This window comes from Orbicella franksi, chromosome 11 (genome assembly GCF_964199315.1).
Source record: "Orbicella franksi chromosome 11, jaOrbFran1.1, whole genome shotgun sequence".
Classification (NCBI taxonomy): Eukaryota; Metazoa; Cnidaria; class Anthozoa; order Scleractinia; family Merulinidae; genus Orbicella; species Orbicella franksi.
In genome coordinates this window covers 2,840,712-2,846,964 of record NC_138155.1, presented here as the reverse complement: position 1 = coordinate 2,846,964, position 6,253 = coordinate 2,840,712, and the positions used below count along the sequence as shown (strand labels likewise).

The window sequence follows — 6,253 nt, the reverse complement described above, 5'->3', positions numbered from 1 at the left end:
GCCACTCACGAGGAAATGAAAGGTGGCCACTTAATGGGGGTTCGTCAGAAATTAGCACGAAGCTAAGTAAAAATTTCAAGTCAATGTATTCAAATACAAACATGCTTTAAGGCAATATGGAATTACGTGGAGACAAAAATAAACGGATTTCCACAAAGAGTGATAACTGGAAATTATTCGCTCAAAATTACACGAGCTTTTAGGCGAGCTGTTATAAGAAAATTCGCCATAGCACAGTCATTTCTTTGTATCTGGAAAATTATAGAACAGAAAAAATAACAGAAGCCTCTTTTTAGTTGACGAGTAGTAATTTCAATATTCTACTTTGTACATTGCCGATTCTTTGTACACCTGTATCTGTGCAACTTCTTCATCATCAACTTTCATTTAGTAGGCAAATAGATTGATATCGATCTTGTCCTTTTGAGTTTCAATCGCGTATATTAGTTTCCACGGAAGCAAGCCAGCTGAACTATTTTTCCGTAATGAAGTTTTGTTAATTTTCATTCCTGGGATAATGTTCCCTTGCAATTTTAAATTATTGACACCAACCAAGTTTGTTATATCTTAGTTTCAGGCGGTGAATATTAATGTTAATTCGCTATTTTTAAATTTGGAAACGTCGCAGTGTTGATTAGAATTCGCTATCTTAATTAAAGTACTTTCCGCTCGATTTGTATGTCAGAAGATGCATTGTGAACACCTTCGTCAGGTTGTTCGGAAGCCAGTTAACGCTAACCCAGGATTAAAAGTTAACCGAAGAATTAATTTTTCTTGCATAAAATTGTTTTTCACTGCTTATTTTTTTTTATTTATTTATTTATTTATTTTTTGAAATTTGAGATTATTCAGACTAAAACCATGAGGACAAACAATATAAACATAAAACGTCACCGAAAAGGTGCAGAACTGCGATCAAAATTATCACTAATCCTGGACTAGCTTATTAGGGCTTTGATGGCTTGGCCCTGATATATAAGCAAGTTCATTTGTAAAGCTTTTTTCGATTATATCCTAGACGATTACATTTTCGACTTCAAGCGTGTGCAGAATAAACTGGTGTTGGACCAAGTTATGTCTCTTTCTTAACGTCCATCGAGAAGACTGTAAAAGTAGATCCTCTGTTCTCGCAGGCCAAGCAGAGCTCTCCAGAATTAGATTCCCCAATTTGTGAAAGCGTTCCCTGCGCAGTTCAGTTCAAATGTCCGTTCAGCTGAAAATATACAACTATTACGAAAAAAACCTATCGTCACAGAACGAAATTTGAAAGAATTTTCGATCATCACGTGTGGTCAAATCCTTCTGTGTTCAAGCTTTCATATAATAATATTTAGCTCTTATTAACCGAGCAGGAGGTCTGTATGGGAGAATCTTGACCGAGGTCGTGAGTACAGACCGAACGCAATGAGGTCTGTACACATGACCGAGGTCAAGATTCTCCCATACAGACCGACTAAGCTCGGTTAATAAGGTGTTTATTATATGGTAAACAAGAGAAATTTAATTCTTTTTATGTAACTGGGCTGTACTAGCTGACATTTTGCTTTTGAACGGCGATGAGGCGAACTTAATTCTGCGAAAGTTTGCCGCGTCCTCTATACCTTTTTCTCATCAGGCTCAGTTTGGCACTTCAATAAATAAATATTGTTAGAAGAAAAAAGTCAATATTTTTGCATTTTAGTTTGAAACTTTTTCACCGCAAAATGTAACCGGTCTAGATGCCGGTTTAGATGGGAAAATCTAGACCGCTTTCGATATCGATTTCAGCCAATCAAATTTGTGAATTCGGTAGTTCCCAGTCCTTGTGAGACACAGCCATACAATAAAATATAATATATATTTCTAATAAGCGAAAATGTAGTAGTCAATACAGTTTACAATGAATAGGGACTATCAAAGCTAAGAACATGAAAAAACGAGGTTTCGATGTCTTCTTGGCATCATTATAAGGTATAAATTAAAAAGAAAGGTCAGAAGTTTTGCTTATATATGTCCGGGAGGGGGGGTACTTTGGAAATTTCTGGGTGGGGATGTGCCGCTGGGACCCTGGAACCCTTAGCCTATACCAGAGCTAGTTCAGCTGAATTTTGCTAACCTATGCTAGAGTAAACTCCCAAAATCCTCCCATCTATTGACACTGTTGAGGCTAATTTGCTTAAATTTAAACTTGCCGATTTAATTTTTTTATATTTTTGAGTGGCAATCCCTGGTTACCTTACTCTAGATAAAATCTTCAACCAACCAGTCAGTTTTGTGGAAAATGATACCCTATTCTAGACCCAAATAAACAGTATCTAGATCAGACAATCTAGCTTTACTTTGCATCTCTTTAGGATTAAAAGTTTGCTGGCAAGGTCACTAATCTCAAAGTTATGCTTCTCTTGTAAATGATTCCCAATGGTAGATGACTTGCTCTTCGATGCGTTGATGTAGATGGCGCAAGATGTGTACCTCACTTAAAGTGGCTTTTAAAATTCTGGTAGGAACGTGTTGATAGCAAACGGTATGTTGATAACACCCTATCAATAGTACCAGACCTATATCGCTAGTTACAGCTTATTGTCAACACAAAACAACTACCACCCGGCAATAAAGTTTACCACCCGGCGATAAAGCTTAACCAAGATAAGATAAACTCAACTACCTACCTACTGTGGAGTTAGCGGCAAACAACAAATTTCCATTTGGGGGTATGGGAATATGGAAGAGAAGCTGTCACCTGACACCATCGGCTTATCGAAAACCAACAGACACTGCTCCCACTGGTCTCCTTCTCTATCAAAGCCATCTCAGGATCACAGAAATTAAGAGGTCACTCCTCAAAACTGTGTGTTAAACAGAGCCTAGCGCTCGAGATGAGCCTTCACCCAGTTTAAACCAACACAAAAGTTGGTGACATGCTCAAACTTCGTGAGGGAAAGCCACCCTTAGTGAGCCACCAACGCCTTGTCAACAGCTTAAATGTCAACAGTGTGAGGTGTTTCTGTTTTGCATTCTTCTCGAACAAGTAGAAAATACCGTTTAATTTTCGTCTTTTATTTCCTTGCAAAGTTAGCCTACCAGGTTCGGAAATTTCAATAGAGAGAGCGAGCTCCGATTATAAAGGAAAAATTCCCGAGGTAACTCCCAGCGGAAAATGCCAAAAGTTATCATGGTACTTTTTATTTATGAATACCTTTTAATTGGCGGCGTCAGAAGTTCCCAAGTATGTTATATTTATCCTTGTATCGTTTAGAGTATTAAGCCCAAAAAATGTGAACAAATTTAAATAACTGCAAGTTCTTGCATGAGAAAGTCTATTTGAACCACGCCCACGAGACGAAATCCTGGTGCATCTTAGTAGTTGCTTTCAAAATTTTCACGATCAGCTCTTCCGGCACTTTAATATGGGAGTGTCTCTTCTTGGAATGAAAAAGAGTAAATTATTAAAGAAAAGCTCTGAGTGACAACGGTTAAACCTCAACGTAGTGACAATATTATGAATAGTAACTGCTATATCAAACAGCTACACAAGGCAATTTTGTTGTCACTAATTTTAAGTAGTAATTTGAAAACCGAGAAACCTTTTCCATCACGAAAGCATAACAAAATAAATGAGCTTCTGCTATTGACTTCGACGTGTGGTACAAAACTCAATACTGAGAAAAAGTAAAATTCTTTAAAACCCTGGTGGTGGTGGGGGGGGGGGGGGGGGGGGACACGTTTCATTTAATTAACAGAAGTTAGTAAAATTAATGCATGTCAGATTCAATACCTCAGCTGGAAGTAACAAGTAAATATAACTCTGCAAATGGCACATAAAGAATGTACAACCAACAGATGTGATTTTTTCGCAGCTTAGAATCAAAACCAAGAGAGATCACTGAGACAATTCCATCGCATGGCATTTCTAACGTACATGCACTTAGCAAGTGAAACCTTTAACGCCACAATGGAAATCCTTGTTCACAGCAATTCAACCTTGAATGATTCCTTACTGGCAAGTGCAAATGTCATACTTATTCGCGTTGGACGCAACCCATACGAAGAGTTTTACAAAGCTGCGTTTGGCTTCGTCATCTTTATCATCGTAGGCGCACCCATATCCATCTTGGCCAATGGTCTCCTTTTTGATTTTTACGTCGATCCACTGGAAATCTTTTGCAACCCAACAACGTATTTCCTCGTCGGTTGAGCCTTTGTCGACTTATTAATTAACAGCGCTGGTTCATGAACCCATGTTCGCCACTTGTTTCATGTTGCTGCACTTTCAACATCCTGCCAGTATGAAATACGCACTTTTCATGCGCATTGGGGCGCAAATCGGTGCTTTTACTATGACTATACCGTTGTTAATCGTCTTCGCCTTCACCTTGACGTAGTATATCGTGGTTTCATCGCCTCAAAAGTACGGCCGCCTTGTCACAAAGAAGAAAGGCCTGATCAGTGTTGCAGTCATCTATCTTCACTCAGCAACCTTCTGGTGTCTTCAATTGATGGGTGTCTCTCTAAAGGCTCTCCTTATCATGGATCTCTTCATCCACGGCTCCCCGTCAGCCTTCGCCATTATCTTCATCTACATTCTGTTAAATCGCGCTATGCGAAAGAAGATGGTGGCAGGAAAAGCCCTTCAAGGCCAAGCGGGAACAAAGGACAACGGTAACCATTTTCGAGTGCAGCGCAATTTTGTCCGCGTGAATTTCATGCTTCTTGCCATATTGATCACGTATAACTTGCCATTAACTGTCGTGTGGACGGTACGACTGTTAGTGGCAGACTCCCTGAATGCCATGATTGGATTAATGATGTCAGCAATATTGATTTACCTGAAATTCCTGTTAAACCCGATTGTCTACACGTAGCGCATTCCGAGGTACCGTGAATCACTCGGCAAGATTGTTTGTCACAAAAATACCGGCAAGGAGTCAAATCGAAATGGAAACGAAAGCAGGTAAGCAGTTGGAAAAAGGCGGGATGGCGAATTATCGACAGTGGAACTAAGCACTGAGATCAGTGATAACTTTACTGAGCTTTAAGACTACGGTGGATCCGTCTGTAACCGTTGAAAAAACTACGGTTATCTAGGACAGGAAATTGTCGCATGCAAAAACCACCTGTATTTATCCCAGTTTAATGGCAAAAATTCTGATTGACAAAATTCCAAAACTTGAATTTTGTGAGAGTTGTTATATCTATTATCGACGCAATTCATATTAGTATAGTATCAATTCCCGTTATTACATACACTATTAGTGAAGTGTATTTTAAAAAAGATAATGCAAACATTTACGCAGTAAAAGTTCTGTTGCCTGACTTACCACTCATTTTGTAAAGAAATTACTCGAGACCAGGGGCCCGTTTCTCGAAACCCCCGGAAACTTTTGGAGCCCGCAATGTCATTTTCAGTTAATCGGTATTTAAAGACAGCGAGGTGTATACTCCTGAAACTTCTTGTATGAAGAGAACCTCTGTTTGTATTAAGAATATGTGCATAAAACAGCTCTGAAGTCATGAGGTTTGAGATTTTGCTACGGCTTTTCAGGACCTTCGAGAAACGGGTCCCAGGGCCGAAGCCAGTAACTGTTTTTGTTGTTGTTGTTGTTTTTTTTCATCAGAAGAGAATCTAACCATGGACATTGCCTCAGTCATAATTGTTTTCTGGCTACAGCCCTGGAGATCCATATCTTTTTTTTACCGTCGTTGAAAGCACTCTCAGTAATAAAAAGATACTCAAACGATATACTAAAACGGTGGCGCATTTTTGAACGTGCATTAAGTAATTAGAAGCTACTTAATGTGCTTTATTATTAGAAATACCCAGCAGGAAAGTATTCTTTACAGAATCTAATATCTTTTTTAATCATTTCAACGCAGCTAAAGAGTACCTTCCGTTTTTCGGCCACCAACGTGAAAAACGATTCAGTCTCATTGTCATCTTTAAAATGGACTTTTTTGCTGGTCAGAAATATTGAGAAAGGTGTAGCTCCACCTTTATGAATGCTTCTTAAGTTTTTCCTTGAACTAGACATCCCGTGGGAGAAATCATAATAATTTTGTTGAAAGCTAGACAGATCCAAACGTAATTATATTTGATGCAACGTTAAGTCGTGGTAGACTCCGTTAATCCTTTTGGCGTCAGCATATAGAACATCTCTAGACATTTTCTGCAAGGAGTCGGCCATACCATACTACCGCATTTAGAGAAGGGTGGAAATAGCTGATTTGTTTAGTTCAGTACTCGTGAGCTGATCTATCTGGGTTATTTAGTTATTAT

General features: G+C 38.8%; 1 pseudogene; it reads left to right on the top strand.

Moving 5' to 3' along the window:
- The first annotated feature begins 3,792 nt into the window (after nucleotides 1-3,792).
- On the top strand, nucleotides 3,793-5,064 carry LOC145503417 (uncharacterized; annotated as a pseudogene).
- Nucleotides 5,065-6,253: the final 1,189 nt, after the last annotated feature.